This window comes from Helianthus annuus, chromosome 15 (assembly GCF_002127325.2).
Source record: "Helianthus annuus cultivar XRQ/B chromosome 15, HanXRQr2.0-SUNRISE, whole genome shotgun sequence".
Taxonomy (NCBI): domain Eukaryota; kingdom Viridiplantae; phylum Streptophyta; class Magnoliopsida; order Asterales; family Asteraceae; genus Helianthus; species Helianthus annuus.
This window is the reverse complement of record NC_035447.2, coordinates 80,459,207-80,480,003: the sequence shown is the minus strand read 5'-3', so window position 1 is coordinate 80,480,003 and position 20,797 is coordinate 80,459,207. Positions and strand designations below refer to the sequence as shown.

At 40.5% G+C, this 20,797-nt stretch overlaps 1 non-coding gene across 1 annotated transcript; it reads right to left on the bottom strand.

The window, feature by feature from the left end:
- Positions 1 to 6,751: 6,751 nt before the first annotated feature.
- LOC118487876 lies at positions 6,752 to 6,858 on the bottom strand. Its single transcript, XR_004882818.1, has one exon. It is a non-coding gene; the product is annotated as a small nucleolar RNA R71 (small nucleolar RNA).
- Positions 6,859 to 20,797: the final 13,939 nt, after the last annotated feature.

The window sequence follows — 20,797 nt, the reverse complement described above, 5'->3', positions numbered from 1 at the left end:
TAGTGTCGTAGACGATTCTAAGGGCACGGAAATACTTGAACATGATAATTAGACCATAACGTAAGATTTGAGGGCTTATCAGGTAGTTGGCACGTTAAACAAAGCAGCTTCCGGTTAGCGGAACGCCTTTGATTTTAACGCAACCGGAAACGACCAAACATGCAACGAATAGTCAGTCAAGCCTAAAAACACTTATTTAACATAAATACAAGTGGTTCTAAGTCAAAATATCAAAGTGTACCGGTTTCGTTGTCGGTGGGTTCAGTTTTCAAAACCGTTAAAAACCGCGCAAAAAAACGGGCGAAAAAGAGTCTGTTTAACGAACCGTGGGTGCGTTTAACACCCGATGTTTATCCTAAACATTATATGGCAGCTAATACTTATCTAAAAATACAATTTTCAATGTTGAGCAAGTCAATGGAGCTCCTAGAAATTTCTAAGGCCATGTGTAGTCATAAAGCACTTTTGGGGGCGTTATGCGACATGTGGCATGCCACGTCAGCAAGGGGCTTTATGGGGCGTTATGCAATTTGAGGTCGTAGTCATAAAGCCCCTTTGTCATCATTACTCAATTAATTTAATTTTAATTTTTTTAATTAATTTCTAAGTTTTATAAAATTAAAAACATTCCATTAAATAAAAAACAATACATTAAAATAAAAAAAAGTTAAAGCAAAAAAAATTACATCTAAAAAATAATTTTATTCTTCGGTTTCATTTTCGTTCTCTCCTTCTTCCTCTTCGTTTTCTCCAGCATCCAAACCTACGTCTTCAAAGTTCCCGTCTTCGAATTCCTCAACCTCTTCTTCCTCGGAATCTTCGTCGTGATCACTGTTGAATCGAATTGGGCGAATCGCCCAAGCATGCTCAACCAAATCCGCCTTCAACGTGTTATGTATTTCTCTAGATCGCAATAGCTGAGCATTTGCGAGTCTCTCTTCCATTGTTGCTTGGGTTCCTTCGACTAAATCTTCTGGAATATAGTTTTGGCATATCGCTCTTCCATCATCCTCAATGATCATATTATGCAAAATGATGCAAGCATACATGGTCATTCGTATTCTATCCTTATGCCACATGCGACAAGGATTTCTAAGAAAATGCCATCGTTGCTGTAGAACCCCAAAACACCTCTCGATATCCTTTCTCGAAGACTCTTGTAATTTTTTAAAATACTTTCTTTTTTCATCGAACGTTTCAGAAAATGTTTTAACAATAATCGAATACTCCGGGTAGATACCATCGACCAAGTAGTAGCCATGCTCGTAGTCGTTCCCGTTTGCATGAAAACCGGCCTTTGGTATAGTTCCAGAAATGTAGCCCTCTAATAATGGTGAAGCCTCTAACATATTAATACCGTTAAAACACCCGGCTACACCAAAGAAGGCCGACCAAACCCAAAGGTCGTACGACGCAACAGCTTGTAATACCAAAGTTGGCCCTTTTTGATCACCCCGTGTATGTTGACCTCGCCATGCGGTTGGACAATTATACCAACGCCATTGACGACAATCCAAGCTACCAATCATGCCGGGTATTCCATGCTTTTCTAGATGCACCTCATATATTTGTTGAAGGTCGTTCCAAGTGGCGTGTCTCAAATAACGTTTTCCATATAACTGGCATATACCTAAAAAATAATTTAATATACAAAAGTTTTACTAGTAAGCTACTAAAAAATAAATATATAAAAGTAAATAAATAAAAGACAATAAAAATTACCATAGCAAAAATGTTCCAAGCAATCTCGGGTTGTTTTCTCCGCCATCTTCAAGTACTCATCGTTGATGTCGTACGTGTTTCCGTATGATAATACGCGTAAGGCGGATGTCACCTTTTGAATTGAGGTGAAGCCTAGATATCCTCGCGCGTCCATTCTTTGCTTAAAGAAATCATACCTATTTTCCAAATCATTATTAATGCGCAAAAATAACCTTTGGCTCATCCGAAAACGTCATCTAAAAACATTCGGTCCGTGAACCGGTGTCGCATCAAAATAGTCTTTCATCAAACGCTCGTTCGACGGCTTCACGATCTCGCAAGATATAGGTGCGTCGCAAGATGGGTCGTGGAGGGGGAGTAGGCCGAATGTGCTCAAATGCTTGTATCACAAAAGTACATGCACTCGTAACCGCTTCTTCCTCGGCCGCGTCTTCGTCGGGCGAAAAAAATTTTCGGTAAATTTCGGTGAAAGAGTCTTCCGACGGGGAACCCATTTTTTTGAATAAGGTGAGACTAGCTTCAACACTTTTTTAAAAATATATAGAGAATGAGAGTTGGAATGTATTGATTTGTAAAAAAAAAATGGAAGAGTTGGAATGTATTTATAGTGTGAAAATAAAAAAAAATTGATTTTTTTTTTTAAATATGACCGTTTGACAACGGTCAAAAATTCAAAACAATCATCAAATAACGCCGTGATAAACATAGCGCTTGGAATTTTTTTGGGCATAGCGCCCTTCGTCCCGGTGTGGCCGGCGCCATCTCGGCACTATGGGGGCATTTCGCACCCCACTACGTATGCTCTAAAGTGTTGTACCTTGCCGCCATGCATGAAATAAATAGTAATGAAGTTTCAAAAGTATTCCAATTAGGTCACTCAAGTTTTAAAAGTGTTCCAATCAGGTCACTCAACATTCATTATTCATTAAAATTAAGGGTTTTTTCATCCATTTCATAGGTAACCGTGGTGATGTGGATTTTTGTTTCTTTTTTCTCTTTTATTTGATGCTAACGTCGAGTAATGACGTGGATTGTAACTTTTTTTTTAATTTTTAATGTAATTAAATGGTTTTTATTTTTAATAAATATAATTTCATATATTAAAATAATTCGACCCCAGCATCTTATGCTCCATTTTTTTCTTGACACGTGGAAAAAAAGACATGGCTCGATTTGACTGTTAAGTTATCTATTTGTGACAAAAATGACACCAATAACCTAATTAAAATATTTTTAAAACTTAATTACTATTCTGTGAAATTTTCCCTATTTTTTTGCAAACTTATTTCATTACTTCTCATAACCCCCATACATTTCATACATCTGATCTGGACGAGAGTTAACCAAAGATCAAAGGTAACATGAATTTTATGATGATTTTTATAGTGTTTTTTTTTTCATAACATAAGAAAAATACTTTGTTCTAAACTATAAACACTTTGAAAGTTGGCCATGAGGGCTGTTCAAGGTTGGGGTCATGTATAAAAAGTTGTGTGTGATGTTTAATGCTGGAAAAAGAATGTTTATGGATCGAAATTTCGACTTATTCGACAAAATTCGGACAAAACAATCTCTAACCGAAAAAGAACGGATTTAAGGCTTGATTGACATGAGTAAATGCATATTTGTGTTGTTTATGGTATATAGGTACTGAACATAAGGATATTTCACTTCGGGAAGCACAAGAGTTGCTTGAAAATGCACGAACCGCTAGGTATAACTTCCAAAAATCGAATCTAGGATATACAGAATTGTTTATAGCATAACTTGGTCCATGGGTATTCAATAAACTTGAAATTTTGCAGGCTGGTCATATATGATGAAAAGAAGACTCGATTGAAAGTTTAGAATTTTCTGAATTTTTGTGATTTTTGGTGAATTTTTAACTGTTTTAAAGGAATAATTTCAGATAAAATACTAAACAAGCTCAATAAATCACCAAATATTACAGGGAGGTTGGGTTTAATATGTAGAACATCCTGGAAAACTTTGGGGATGATTAACTGAGTTTTATTTGGGTTTCAGAAATCGCGTTCTCGCAAAGTTTCGGTAGCCGGAAACGCAGTATAACCAATTCAGAAAAATCTCAAATTTTTCCAGGAAGTTCCTGGACATATTGGTATACCTCTGTGAATTTTTGGGAATTTTTGAAAGTCGAATCATTATGGGCGCAAATTATTCGGTTAAAATACAGTTTTTTCACAAATTTATTAAAATTAATAAATTAATTTAATAAATTCTATACATTTTTATCAACTTATATAAAAATTCTCAGAATTTTATAAAATATATACATTGAGTAATAATTTTTTTATTAAAAATCTTATTATTTTATACAAAAACTGGCAATTGTAAACGCATAACGAATGATGTGCACAAAATGCAACATATAAATTACATCAATTGTGGCATAAAACTAACCCTTTTTAGTATTAATGTTGGAAAAAAGTGTGCTTTTGTCTTCCTTTTGTATTTTCAGGATTAAATGAGCTCAAATAGACAAAAGAAGCAAAAAGCCAGCTAAATCTAACATAAATACAAGAAAAGGAACAAATGTGGCATGCCTGACCTCCCGACAACATCTTCCTAAGCAAAACAAGAAGACAGAAGACCGAACACGCCCCGTGTTTAGTGAGCACGAGGGCGTGCCCAAGTGTCAACAAAAAAGACAAAGTGGTAGAAGCTTCCATCGCCCACCACGGGGCCGTGCTCAGCGGGCACGGGGCCGTGGTCAACTATAAGATTCGTGGAATCCAGGCAAATCTTGATAGTACAGATATGCTTCTGCACACGGGGTCGTGCTCAGCGGACACGGGGGCGTGGTCAACTAATGCAGACAAACTGCATTTAATGAAGAAAGAGAGGAGGATGGACACGGGGCCGTGTCCAGCGGACACGGGGCCGTGCCAGCTTCTGTTCAGCCTATAAATAGGAGTGCTTGGAGCTCTTGCAACTCATCCTTGGCACACCACCTCTCTTACACTTCACCCACCACCCACCACCATCACAACACCATCATCCACCACCATCATCCATTGTCCATCATAAGTGTGTGCGTCGTCTCGGGATCCAAGATTGATCGTAAGAGTTCTTGACAAAAGGCCATGTTTGCCTAAGTCTCTTACATCACTTGGTGAAGACAAGCGTTTAGTGTAATAATTTTTATTTTTAATCTTTTGCACTTTTTAATTGGTTTTGTATTAATGACTTTAATTACTAGTTTCTTATGTTGAAGGTGATTCTTCCTTATCATTTGTCCGTGGTGTCTTGCCATTATTTTACCGTCTATATAAAATAAAAGATTTTCACCATTCATATCTCCACGGTCTATATGGAGGTATGTTAGCTACCTGGTCGGGGGTTAAGGGAATGCTTTGGTAAGAGTCTTGCCATTGTTCAGTGTATAGATCCTGCAAAGGACCTGGGTCAAATTTAGTAGGACCTCCTTCAATACCCAACGATATTGGATGGCGGGGGGTCCAAACTCTTTGACCCCCTCATAAGTTAAACTACTATTAAAACTTTAACCCGACTACTTAGGACTGTATCCTTGCTGACTCAAACTACTTAGCCGAGGGTAACGTCGCCTTCAAAAGAGGGGCCTACCACATTATGCATCAATAACTTAATTAACTATCTTTCAATAATCCGACCCTTTAGGATTGTATCCTTGCTGACTCAAACTACTGGGTTGAGGGTAACGTCGCCTTCAAAAGAGGGGCCTACTATAATAACTAAGATAATCTCTTAAACAAGTGCAAAAGTGCGAAAATAATCAAAGGTTACACTACACACGAGTCGGATCCAAGTGATTCATCTTGTCTATCTGTTTTTACTTTTATTTTTATTTTCAGCATTTTAGTTAGTTTTATTTTTCTAGTTTAAAAACCTTTTTCTAACATTTTGATTTGATTAAACGTTGAGGATAAACCGGTACTAAAAGCTCTTGTGTCCTTGGACGACCTCGGTATCTTACCAACACTATACTACGTCCACGATGGGTGTACTTGCCCATATGTGTGTTTAGTGTTAGTGAATATCGTGTTTATAAATTTAAAACTTGACTAAAAAGTGTAAAAAGGGCTTAAAATATACACCTAATATATATAACATTTCACACGCATCAAGTTTTTGGCGCCGTTGCCGGGGACACAAGGATTTTAAGAAAGTTAGGAATCAGCGGCCTAATCATTTTTTTTCTATTTTATTTTTATTTTTTAGGATTTTCTTAATTTTTCAGCTTCTGCAGAGCTTAGCACGGGATGTGCCTGGTCGGACACGGGCCGTGCTCAGTAGTGTCACTGGCAGTTTTTATTTTCCGAGTTACAGAGAGCTGAGCACGGGGCCGTGTCGGTGCAACACGGGGCCGTGTCCAACTTCCCAGTAACAGGGATCCGGAAAACAATCACTGTATCTCCGACCACGGGCCGTGTTCACTGAGCACGGGGCCGTGGTGAACTTTCTGACCAACATTCTTTTCTGTTTTCATTGCAGGACTTGGAACCCAGGCACCACATCTGAACTTTCTACGTAGTGTATGAGCTCCAGTTCTAGTAGAGACATAAAAGAACCTCTAGAAGAACCCGAACGCTTTCTCAGAAAAAGACTTAAAGCTAAAAACCAAGAGAAAGTTTCGGGGGACCCACTTCCAATGGCAGACCAACGTACCCTCATGGATTACCTACGACCCACCGTGGGTAATCTCGACGCCGCTATCAATGCCCCGAATGTCGAAGCTAACAACTTCGAACTTCGGCCACATTTGATACAGATGCTTCAGAACTCCGCAACCTTCCATGGGCTTGCGGACGAGGATCCCCATCTACATATTACTAATTTCTTAGAAATATGTGATACCTTCCGGATCAATGGAGCATCAAACGACGCCATCCGCCTTCGGATGTTTCTGTTTTCACTAAAAGACCGAGCAAAGGCTTGGCTCAATGCCCTCCCAGTTGGCTCGGTAAACACCTGGGACGAACTAGCCCAAAAGTTTCTATATAAGTATTTCCCTCCCGCTAAAACGGCTAATATAATGACTGAAATTAATACATATTCATAAGAGGATGGGGAATCCTTGTATGAAACTTGGGAAAGGTTCAAGGAGCTATTGCGAAAGTGTCCTCGTCACGGTCTTGCGGTATGGCAACAAGTATCCACTTTCTACAATGGGTTGTTGCCACACACAAGACAAACACTTGACTCTAGCTCCGGGGGACTTTTAGGTAATCGCCGCCCACATGAAATATACAATCAAATTGAGGAAATTACTCAAACCAATTTTCAGTGGCACACTCCCTGAGGCAATAAATCTATTGACCCGGGCGCCCATAAGGTTGATGAAAGCACTTCTTTACAAGCCCAAATCGAGGCCCTTTCTTCAAAAATCAAAAAGTTAGAAATGACAAAAACGGTCTCGGTTATGGCTTGTGAAGGGTGTGGTGGGCCACATGAAAGTTGGAGTTGTATGAAAGAAACTGATGATCAACCAGAGTCGGTAAACTACATTGCTAACAGACCTAGGCCGTTGTGTCCTCCAACGGGTACCTACAACCAAGGATGGCGTAACCACCCTAACCTTAGTTGGAGAGAACCCGGCAATGGTAGTAACCAACAAAACCTAAACCAACGAACAAACTTTTAACAACCAAGAAACGAGTCACAAAATTTCCCTCAACAACAAGGTGGACGAGAAAGGCTTGAAGATACTATATCTCGCCTCATCTCCGATACTGAAAAGAAAAACTTAGATCGATTTCAACAATTGGAATCGAATTTTAGAAATCAACAAGCTAGTATACAAAACATTGAAAAACAAATAAATCAATTAGCTCAAAATTTCTCCGAGAGACCACAAGGCGCGTTACCAAGTAATACCGAAACAAACCCAAAAGAACAAGTCCATCTCATAACATTGAGAAATCGTATCGTGGGTTCCGAAGAAGCTCCACCACCGCCAACTGAGGGAAGCACAACACTGCCCCAACAAGAGAAGGCTTCCCCTCTAATTCAAGAGCCTACCACGGCTCATCCGGTTCCATACCCCGGTAGGTTAATGACTTAATTCGCCAAAAGACCAATGAGCAATTCGCAAAATTCGAAAATTTACTAAAACAATTGCATGTTAATATTCCATTTATTGAAGTCCTAACTCAAATGCCTAAATACTCAAAATTCATGAGGGACTTCCTCACTCATAAAAGGAAAATTGAATCATTGCAATTAGTTAACTTAGGCGAAAAATGCTCCGCCCTTGTACTCAACAAACTCCCACAAAAGAAGATTGATCCTGGAAGCTTCATGATTCCTTATTCGATCGGGGAATCCCCCGTTCGTAATGCACTAGCCGACCTTGGGGCTAGCATTAACCTCATGCCTGCATCAATGTTCAAACGACTCGGCCTAGGAAAAACAAGCCCGACCAAGATAAGTATACAACTTGCCGATAGATCCGTCAAATACCCGCAAGGTGTCGCTGAAAATCTATTGGTCACAGTCGACAATTTCGTCCACCTGACTGACTTTGTCATACTAGATATGGAAGAGGACACCGAAGTCCCCCTCATACTAGGGAGGCCATTTCTAGCCACTGCACAAGCAGTGGTAGATATGAATGACGGAACACTTACTTTGAAGTTTGGGGATAAGGAAGTGAAGTTTGGGGTTGGGATGAGAGTAGAGGACGATGACCCGGTCAATTACATGAAGGTCATTGATTCGAGTTTGGATGATGCTCTCTGACGGTGCATCATGGGATACAAAACATCCCGCTCGGATAACATGTAACCTGACTTTGGGTCTAGCCAAGGACCCTTATAAACGTGGCGCACCACGGAGGCATTTCGTGGAACTATCCTTAGTTTAGCTTAGATTAATTTTTAGTTTAATTTTAATTTTCAGGAATAAAACACACTCGGGATGGTGAAGGATAACAAGGGAAACGAGAAACATCACACCATGCACGAAAACAGGGCCATCCGACAAAAATTTCTTCATTACAGCAAGTTCGGCACGGCCCGTGTCCACCCGACACGGGCCCGTGCTGCATAATCTGCAGAAAACGCCCAGTTCAGGTAACTGGACACGGGCCGTGTTCACTGAACACGCCCCCATGTCCAGGTTTCTGTTTCTTTTTACAAACTTTTGTTACTGGCACTTGAACACGGGGCCGTGCCCGGTCACCACGGGGCCGTGTCCAGAGTACCAGTATCATAAAATTTTGCTTTTAACACCCTTTTACACATTCAATCAACCTAAAAACTTATTTTTGGGACACATTGAGGATAATGTGTAATTTAAGTATGGGGGGGATGATAAAACTTTGAATCTTGCAAGTCCTAATTAACAAGCCTTACACAAAACTCTATTGGAACCGCTAATCACCCCAAATTTTTTTTTCAAAAATTTTCATTTTCTTTTTACTTGTCTAGGTTTAAGTTGGAAATTTCAAGTTCTAACAAGGTTATATTTTTACAAATTTACAACCGATAGCGTCGTGATAAAAAGAACCAACATAAGAAAATTATGAAACGACATGACAAGCTTAGTTAAAATTTGATTATATAACTTGATCACATAAAAAACCCATTCCCACAAAAGTGAGTTTTGAGCCTTTATTGAGCATACAAATACATATCTTTACACTAAATGCTCATTTTTCGTTTCTTGTGTGAATAGCAGCTTGGTTCTTACGACTCTAGAACTTGTCACGACAATACATTCCCGGTCCTTTCCAACTTAAACCCGAGTAAGTAAATGATGGAGGCATTAGGACTAACCCTTTTTCTTTCTACACCATTAATTTTCATTTTTTTTACCACCTACCCAAAATCCCCCTAGTTAACCCCTTTGAGCCTAAACCTTTTCATTTCTTAACCCAAAAACAAACACCCTTTTTACCCACCAAAACTCATTTTATTTTAACCCTTTCTTTTAGTAACAAAGCTCGGTTTTTCTTATGACTTGAATATATATATATATATATATATATATATATATATATATATATATATATTGATGATGAAACCAAATAAACAAATAAGTTCATCAAAAATAACTTTGTTTGAAAGAAATAGTTCATCAAAATAAAATAAAATTTTGAAAAATAAAAAGTCATTCAAAAACCGACGCTTTTTACGCTTTTCACCCTTTTACTAACCACTAACCCAACCATCCACCTTTAGCCCAAGCCTAACCCTTCACCCAAAAGTCCTCTTGATATTTACAAAGGTATATAGTTAAAAAGGAGGAGGATTGATTGCTTGGCAAGCTTATGGTAGGAGTAAGTTCCATGCCGCTCTCGAGTGATTCACTAAAAATACACCTTCGGCCGAGTGTTGAGTGATCCCCAGTGAGGTACGTGAACTTGTATATAAATAGAATTTTAAAAAGGCATATTATGCCCTAATAAGTAATTTATCTTATGAAACGTTTTTAATAGATCATGACGAATAGGATTGTAAATAAATAAAAATAAAACTTAAATAAAGAATCTTGGAAATCCCGACACTCTATGACAAGCCCAAAAACCTTCTCTTCTACCCATTCCATTTGGGAGTGAAAAAGCCACATTATAAAGAGTTTTGCTTGAGGACAAGCAAAGATTCAAGTGTGGGGGTATTTGATGTGCACAAAATGTAACATATAAATTACATCAATTGTGGCATAAAACTAACCCCTTTTTAGTACTAATGTTGTAAAAAGTGTGCTTTTGTCTTCCTTTTGTATTTTCAGGATTAAATGAGCTCAAATAGACAAAAGAAGCAAAAAGGCAGCTAAATCTAACATAAATACAAGAAAAGGAACAAACGTGGCATGCTCGACCTCCCGACAGCATCTTCCGAAGCAAAACAAGAAGACAGAAGACTGAACACGCCCCGTGCTCAGTGAGCACGGGGGAGTGCCCAAGTGTCAGCAGAAAAGACAAAGTGGTAGAAGCTTCCATCGCCCACCACGGGACCGTGCTCAGCGGGCACGGGGCCGTGGTCAACTATAAGATTCGCGGAATCCAGGCAAATCTTGATAGTACAGATATGCTTCTGCACACGGGGTCGTGCTCAACGGACACGGGGGTGTGGTCAACTAATGCAGACAAACTGCATTTAATGAAGAAAGAGAGGAGGATGGACACGGGGCCATGTCCAGCGGACACGGGGCCATGTCCAGCGGACACGGGGCCATGTCCAGCGGACACGGGGCCGTGCCCGAGCTTCTGTTCAGCCTATAAATAGGAGTGCTTGGAGCTCTTGCAACTCATCCCTTGGCACACCACCTCTCTCACACTTCACCCACCACCCACCACCATCACAACCCCGTCATCCACCACCATCATCCATTGTCCATCATAGAGTGTGTGAGTCGTCTCGGGATCCAAGATTGATCGTAAGAGTTCTTGACAATCAAAGGCCATGTTTGCCTAAGTCTCTTACATCACTTGGTGAAGACAAGTGTTTAGTGTAATACTTTTTTATTTTTAATCTTTTGCACTTTTTAATTGGTTTTGTACTAGTGACTTTAATTACTAGTTTCTTATGTTAAAGGTGATTCTTCCTTATCGTTTGTCAGTGGTGTCTTGGCATTATTTTACTATCTATATAAAATAAAAGATTTTCACCATTCATATCTCCACGGTCTATATGGAGGTATGTTGGCTACCTGGTCGGGAGTTAACGGAATGGTTTGGTAAGAGTCTTGCCATTGTTCAGTGTATAGATCCTACAAAGGACATGGGTCAAATTTAGTAGGACCTCCTTCAATACCCAACGATATTGGATGGCGGGGGTCCAAACTCTTTGACCCCCTCGTAAGTTGAACTACTATTAAAACTTTAACCCGGCTACTTAGGACTGTATCATTGCTGACTCAGACTACTTAGCCGAGGGTAACGTCGCCTTCAAAAGAGGGGCCTACCACATTATGCATTAATAACTTAATTAATTATCTTTCAATAATCCGACCCTTTAGGATTGTATCCTTGCTGACTCAAACTACTGGGTTGAGGGTAACGTCGCCTTCAAAAGAGGGGCCTACTACAATAACTAAGATAATCTCTTAAACAAGTGCAAAAGTGCGAAAATAATCAAAGGTTACACTACACACGAGTCAGATCCAAGTGATTCATCTTGTCTATCTGTTTTTACTTTTATTTTTATTTTCAGCATTTTAGTTAGTTTTATTTTTCTAGTTTAAAAACCTTTTTCTAACATTTTGATTTGATTAGATGTTGAGGATAAACCGGTACTAAAATCTCTTGTGTCCTTGGACGACCTCGGTATCTTACTAACACTATACTACGTCCACGATGGGTGCACTTGCCCATATGTGTGTTTAGTGTTAGTGAATATCGTGTTTATAAATTTAAAACTTGGCTAGAAAGTGTAAAAAGGGCTTAAAATATACACCTAATATATATAACACTTCACACGCATCAACGTACCTGCCGGAACCACGAACTGACCAAAGACTAAACTAGAAATAAGTGAAACACCAGAGTTATTCTGGACTGTTCCGGGACAAAACGGGTACTTGGAGTACATTACACGCCAGTTCGGGCGATTACCCACGACGAAAACGGAAACTTAAAATTGGGCAACCTTGGATCCCCAAACGACCGAACTCCCTTAATATAAAGTTAATAATTTCTAATGGAAAACTCGTTAGTACATTCCATATGATCATGCCACTTTCCGAATATCTAAAACAAGCGACTTTGACCGGCATGCAAAACGGTGCCCGGAAACCAAACTAAAATCTGACACTAAGATAATACCCACAACTCTACTGTTATGCTATAGGTCAATTCTCGGATGAATATTCCCATCCGAACCCAAGTTATAACGATTCCCGACCGGAATCCTGTTTTTGGTAATTAACCCAACACTAACTGATACCAGGACTGAAGTAGTAGAACACTGACACATATACCCCGCATGATTGTTGTGCTTACTTATTATGTAAGTTTTCACTACCCCACTTTCAAACTGTTTTACTGTTTTACTTGGGGTGAAATGCATGTTACATACATACATACTTGTACATACATACATGTTGTGATATGAATTATCTGAGTTATACTAACACACGAAAAGTCCCCACAAACACGAGTGATCAACTATATGCCGGTGGATGTGTGAATAGTAATATTGGTCTGACATGTGACATCCCGAACTTTCAAGGTTAGTGTTGTTTAATCTTCTGATCATAACTTCTCATTATCCATCCCTCTTCTAGGTGTTGAACGCTCTGTGCTATTATAAACTTGTTAAATATAAATAAAAAAACGGATTGGAATAATGTTTACGTTTGGGCCGGTTAACAAAGTATACACATGTTGGGCCGCACCTTGGCACACACACACACACTTTGTATTGGGCCGGCTATCCTAATATCATATATACACACGCATACGTAATTAGATGAGTGTGGTTCCCATAATTCAGCACACATGGAATTATTAGAAAACCCTAATCATCTCTTCTCTTCCCCTTGTGTCATCGGCGATCCTTAGGTCCGAAGCCTCCTTGATTTCTCGGTTAGCTTTACATGTTTATTTTTATTCTAATCCTTGATTTCCTGTTCTTTACTATATGCTGAATGATTAACAAGGAGATTAATGAACTTATATTGATGAGAGTGATGTGTACTAATGAGATTTCAATGTTATGAATGATTGTTGATAGCAAGATGGGGTTTAGTCGTTATATATGCATGAGTAGTAGGACGTAATTTTATAGATTGTAACAATGGCTTGAGGATGATGGTGTGTCATGTCGTGTATGGAAATTATATGTGTAGGAAGAACAGAAAACACTAATGCATGACACAAGTTAAATAGTGAATTCAAGATTTATTCGATGACAGTTTGATGTTTAGATTAAACTGATTGAGAATGGGGTTGATTGTGTGGAATGGAATTATTTGGGCCGATGATACACACATCGGGTTGGGCTGTAATGGCTTCGGGAAATAGAGGGGATGGATGAGCAGCCGCATAAGCAAACTGGGCTGGGCTCAGGTGGGGTTGTTTAACATGGACTTCGTGTAATAATATGTACATGAACCAAAACTAACTATATGTTACTAAATGGGGACTGATGACAATAGTAAATGCACTAAAGTTGTATTACGTGACCATGTTGTTTGGCTTGTTTGAGATGTTTAAGATGGATATTGTGATAACATGTTGAACAATTGTGTTGACTTCATATAAATTGTGGTTATTAGTAATATATTGTCGCATATAAGGTTGTAGATCCAAAAACAAAGTGAATTAGAAAAGCTTAAGGTAAAGTTTGGGCCACGTGCTACTGACTTGGGCTAGAAAGGATAACAGACCACACGCACACACTCTTATCTGTATGCATACTTGAATGTTTGGTGTTTGGGCTGTTAATGTGTTACGCATATGTGAACTTAGGTGCAACCTATGCATGACCCTAATTACTTGTTATGTGACAATGTGTACTACTTGTTATCTATTTAACTCGTGAAAGACTTGGGTGAAACCTTACCTGACTATGATAATCATGATAGGACGTAGTTGAATTTCTGTACGACAAGTAACTAAGTCTTACCGAGCAAACCAAAGGTGAGTTCATCTCTTGAGCATGCGTCCCGGTGGTTGGGACAGTCAGTGGGTATCCCGGGGAGGGATAAGTCTTTTGGGTAAAAACGGGAATGTTGGATAATATACTCATCCTATCACCATTAAAGTCCCTCCTTGTTGTTTGGTTACCTGAGAGGTAACAGGGTATTAGTTAGTAGCGCTACTTAGGTTTGGAAACCTCACCCGTACCTGGGAGGATGGGTGTTGAACTAATGACCTAGTCATGACCAATGCTTTGATAGGAGCATTGGAGAAAGGGCAATGTAAATCAGAAGCCGTCTTGTATTCGGGGTATTATCAACATTAAATTCAATGGATTAACTAAACACTTGGTAACTAACGTTTTCATAAACTATGAACTCACCAGCGTTGTCTGATACACTTGTTGCATGCTTGCAGGTCGTTAGATTTCTTGGATTTGGAACTTGCTGTCTGGAGTAGCTGGAGTGGTCATGGGTCGTACTGATTTTATACACATGATGGGTTTATCGATTATACACATTTGCTTTAAAATAGTTAAACTATTATTTATTTGTTGCTTCCGCTGAACTTGTTGGATTTTCATTAAACTTATTGTTGGCACATTTCATTAATAATTGGCAATTTCATTTGAACACTTGTTATGAGCTCAACATGATTAGTGGCTCGTTATTGGTTTGTCACACATCTAGCGGGGTTTCCATGGGTGGTATTTTGGGGGTGTGATAGTTTGGTATCAGAGCCACTGGTTATAGTGAACTTGGTTTTAAAAACGTTTTTATAAAACCAGATTATAACCGAACAAGTTCTGAATACGACCATGACGCTCAGCTCCGGACTGCAAGGTTCGTCTCTCGTATACTCATTGTACTGCATAACTAGTGAACACTTACATATGATATTGCATGAGATTGCACGTTTAGTACAACAATATGAATTCATGAATTACTTGCATGTGTCAAGTGACCGATAGTGTGGTGTTACCCTAGAGATTTGTGACCCATGATTTGGGATCTTCTTTGTTTGACATCTGAGGTTGAGGAACCATTTGACATGTGTTAGGAGGAACTGAGATGAGCATGCAAATCACAATATTATTGTGGGTGCACACATAATAATAATGTGGGGTGCATGCGAGTCCCAGTGAGGCTTAACAAGTGAAAAATGGGTTCCGTTTCATTATTTGATTGATGTGAAGCACAACAGTCTATAGGAGTCGTGACAGTGATTGTCTCCTACTTGAACGTGGTCTTTTCACTCCTCTTCGAATCTCGATGCTATCGGGTATTATCTGAACACCCATCTGAACGCCTAGCGAACTGTGTAGAATGTTAGGTTCTTGTACGAACATCCCTGAGTTGGATGTTGCAACGACAAGGATTGGTCTATACCTTTCTCACCTTCCTTCGTTTGCTGGAACTCAATGTGTTGATGCCTTAGATCCCGAAGTGCGATCACTTCTGCAACACTCTAGTAACATACCGTGTATTACTCAATCAACTTGCTAGATCGATGGACAAGAGGATGAGCGTAGTACTTCACCGACCTCAGTATTTGAACAACTCTGATTATCGGTGATGAACACCAGTGAATTGGCTTCAATCGAATCCTTAACCCTAGTAAGCGACTTATGGAGTTGACCCTTATGAATCAATCGGGACATAATCGATGACGATTGACTGTAGAACGGAATGTATAACCGTCCGCACCATGAGTAGTGCCTTAGGACGTGGCATGGAATGTGAAATGATGGACCCTGTTGGTGAAAGGACGCCGGACACCATTACAGGCAACAACATTGGGGGCAAAAGTCGCGACAACCTCAAGGTACTTGTAATCGTAGCCTACAGCATGGAAACAAAGGTGACTTCAAAAAGGATTGACCGTGGTTCAGTCAAGATGACAACAACCAAGGGAACGACGGCAGAACTAGAAATTCTCATAACAAGAACAACACTGGAAATGATGCTCATGGCAGGACATTTAGGATTGGCATAGGCGATGCCAGGCAAATAGCAACACTATAGCTTGGATGAGTAGTTATTCGCTTCGTCACTGATCTGCTTGCCCTGACGCTTCGTGAAACCGAACCTAATGTGGAATCGGCTGAAGGTAAGTCAAATGAAAACTCATATGTTAGTTGGGATGCAAACTCGACCTTGTGGGGCAGGTATTCGGCACCGACCTTCCTTCTACTACCCTTGATGGCTACAATGCAGTAGTTAGTGTGGATTGGTTATCCAGAACTCGCGCGGATGTACCCAGTGAGGAGAAAATTTTGTGTGGAGAATTGTTATTTGTTCTAAAGCGTCAGATTGGTGCAAAGGTTAGCACCATTCCAGCTATAAGGGCCCAGAAGTGTCTACGGAGGGATGACCCCGCTATGTTAGCAACCGTTTCTGATGATAAGGCAAAGGAAAATAGGATCGAGGATCCACCAATTGTTTGCGACTCATCTCAGTGTGCTATTCGAGGAACTTTCAGGTTTACTACCACAACTGTTAGTCGGAATCTCAGTTGATCTCACGCTAGAGGCAGCTCCGAATACTCGTACTCTTACCGTCTTGCACCCGGAGGATTGCAAGAACTGTATAAGCTACTACAAGAACTGTTGGACAGGAGTTTTGTCGGACCTAGTTTTCACTTTGGGAAGCCCCAATTATATCCGTGAAGATAAGCCTTTTTGTGTGTGTATTGATTATTAAGAACTCATCAAGGCGACAGTTGAGAACCGTTTGCCTCGACCATGTATTGACAACCTGTCGACTAGTTGCAAGGAACGAGCTTTCATTCGAGGATTGATTTACGAGCGAGCTATTGTCAGAAGGAAGTCTAAGGGGATAATGTTCCTACAACGGCATATCAAACGCAGCGTGGCCATTTCGACATTGTATTCCAAAACCTTAGGGCTAATCATCCCACCGGCAGCTGTATGGATCACATGACTTGACTATGCTTATTGATGACGTGTTGAATCATTTCCAGGAGAAAGGAACATCATAGGCGGCATCTGCATCTTATGTTAGAGCTCCTGAGGGAGGAGCCATTCCGTGTGAAGTCTTGATAAATGTAACTTCTGGATTCGAGAGGTACCCTTTTTGGGTCATATAATCAACGAAGTGCGAATGCACGTGGATCTCGCTAAGACCTGTTTTGGTTGGAAACTGATCGACACCAAAGAGTCCTTCGAGGACACAACAGTTTCTTGGTCCCGCTTGATATTATCGCAGATTAATCACAGGATTTTTGAAGGTCACGTATCTTAAATCTCTTTAGCACAGCCGGGTGCTGTGTTTGTGAAAGACAGAACAGGAGGACGTCTTTTCAGCTTTCTCTGCAATGCATTGAGCATCGTCTTTACCCGAGGGTGCGGGTGATTCAGTGGTATATCATTATGGTTCAAATCAGAGTCCCAGTTATACGCCGATGTAACACGAGAGATTGATGACTCATGTAATGGAGTACAAAGAGGAACTGCACGACATACCACCTGCGGTGGAAACCGTGGTCTTTGGATTTAAGTTAGAGGCATCACTTAGACGGTACCGAATGCACTACTTAGACCGATCACAAGGGCCTCCCGTGTACCCTGGTTTCGAAAGAGCTAAATCAGTTAATGGCATCGCTGGATGGAACTTTTTGATGATTACGACTGTGAAACGTGAATGTGCGCAGGATTTGCAGCTCACTATCGACTCTAACTTACCTAATTAGACTCGCTCTGTTCGAACTGGAGAACTGAAGGTAGAGGATTTCCAAGTTGAACTCATGCGGGGCATGGAGAAGCGACCGTTGGCAGGTTAGACGATATTCGCTACCTCATGGAATGAATGTGGGCCTCATTATACGGCAACTGTAGGGAATTTTTGTGAGCAAGCACACCGGCCTTGAAATTATAGTCGTCTGGGTTTTGATGAGAGACACTAGGACTTATAAATCTTGTTCGAGTGATCGGGATGAAGGCCCACCTGGCAATGTATGTGGATGATGTTTGACTTGTGGAAAGTCAAGGTGGAGTATCAGAAACCAGACACACCTATACGGAAATGAGAACATATTGCCATGGATTTTGTCACTGGTCTACTTACAACCCGAAACAGAAACATTATCACCTGGGCGATCGCTGATGGACTCAAGAAAACTGACGGGTCTTCACAGTTGTGAATGTTCCTCTGAGAGAGGCGGCTTTTAGGCACGAGGTGCCAACTCCTGTTACCTCTGATTTTGAACTATACTTGATTTATGACAGGCGACACACAACACCCTTGGCTCACGTTTAGGCATGAGCATTACTCGTCATCATAGGACAGATGGTCAGAGTCTCGAAGACATGCTGCGAGCATGTGTGTGATTGACTTAGTGAAAATTGGGAGGACACATACCTTTGGTTGAGTTCTACCGTAGCAGTTACCATTCTGGTATTCAGACAACTCTGTTTGAGGCATTGCATGAGCAGTAACGTTAAACTCCTTGTTGGATTAGGGTGGGTGAAAACCTAATCACAGGTCTAGGACTTATACTCAAAACCCCTGGAAAGATTGTTCAGATCTGAAATCGTTTGGCGGCAACGCGTGACCAGTAGGAAAGCTGATAAGCTTAGGAAACACTAGGAGTTCGCTCTAGGCGAACGTGTTATAATCGAAAGTCTCACCCTGGGAGGGTGCGGTATGCTATGGAAAACGTGGCAACCTTAGTTTACGATACGTTGGGACATTTGGATTTCTGGAACGAAACGGTAACATGGCTCACAAACTCGAGTTACCTGTAAAACAACTGGAAAGATGTCGCAATCACAAGATGATAAAAATAACATTGGCTCTTTGTTTAAACCACCTATGCTGAAAAGAAATGAGTACAACATCTGGGAGCGAAGGATGCATCACATCCTCGCTCAACAAAACACTGGATGTTGGAGGTCTGTCGTTTTCGGTCCTCATGTTCCTATGGTGCCAAGCGCAGAGGACGCAAAAAAATATGTTCCTAAACCAACTGAAAATTACACTGAATTGGATTTTCAGAAGTTTGAACTGGATGCCAAAGCGTTTAGCATCATAGCCTCTGCACTCCCCAACGAAATCTATGCTGGACTGTTACATTGTGACAGTGCAAAAGAATTGTGGGATGCATTGAAGGAACAGTTCGGAGGAACAGAGGAGGTTCTCAAAAACAATAGGGAATTCTGAATCAGCAGTATGAAACGCTTTGTCATATCAAAGGGGAATCACTAACCCAACAATTTGAACGTTTCAGTTGTCTCATCAGTGAGCTAAGGCTTGTTAAGGTTACATTTCCAAATGCAACCCAAAATAGCAGGTTCCTTAGATCATTGCCAGAAAAATGGGACACAATTGTTTTTGTCACCAGGAATTCAGCTGAATTCAAAGATCTGACCCTGACCCAACTCCATGGTAGACTCCTGACCTATGAAAGGGAGTTGAACCAAAAAAGGAGGTTGCAAGAGTCTGGTAAAGTTGCTGATGACTATTCATTTGGCAGCACAACTCTGTTTGGTCTGGAAGAATCTGGCGGTAGTAGGAAGGATCAGAGTTATGATCATTTTATTGACATAACAGCTGGGGTAACTTCGTCAACTCTGATTCTCACTCTACAAATTATGCTTTCACAGCAAATACTGAAAACCAGATGTCAGATAATTTGTGTTTTGAGCTGAATGATTTGCAACATTTTGATCCCACTGACTTAGAGTAGATGGACATCTTGCATCAGTTGGCCTTGCTTAGTGTAAGAACAAGCAAGTTCTACAAAAGAACAGGGAGAAAATTTCCAGGGCTTCATGGAAATTTAAGGGTGGGGTTGGATAAATCGAAAATCAAGTGTTACAAGTGTAGTAGGCTAGGTCACTTTGCTAGAGAATGTAGGAGTCAAACTACTGGTCCCATAATAACTCACCCTAGCACAAATCCTAGACCACAACAACAAAACACTGTGCACTATACCCAATATGCCCCTGCAGCACATGTTAACACTGCTCATTATGCTGCAACCCCTATGCCGGTGCATTATGTTCAAACCACTGTTCCACAAATTCAGTATGTTCAAGTCCCTGTCCCTCAGGCACAAGTGCAACCTGCTGCACCTCAAACAGCTGCTCCAACTGTGACACAACCAGATCAGCAAAGCTTTTTCACACAAGGCTTTGTTGATTGGAGCAGCATGCCTGAAGAGCTTGGTGATGAAAATTTTGCTCTATATGCTTCTGATGATGCTTTTAATAATGAATTTTGTTTGATGGCATTAGAATCAATACCAGAAGGGGATGAAGCTGAAGGTGAACAGCTAAGTGCTGAAACAGTGGATGAAGTTGCTGAAGCAGTGGTTACTGCAGTTGCTGGTGAACTACTGCTGGAAGAAAATTCAGAAACCCTGATTGAACCACTGACCGACCCTTGGTCCAAAGAAGACAAAGAGGAAGAAGAGCCGAAGAAAGCTGGTGATGAAGAAGAGAGAGCCGATGAAGAAGATAATCATCAA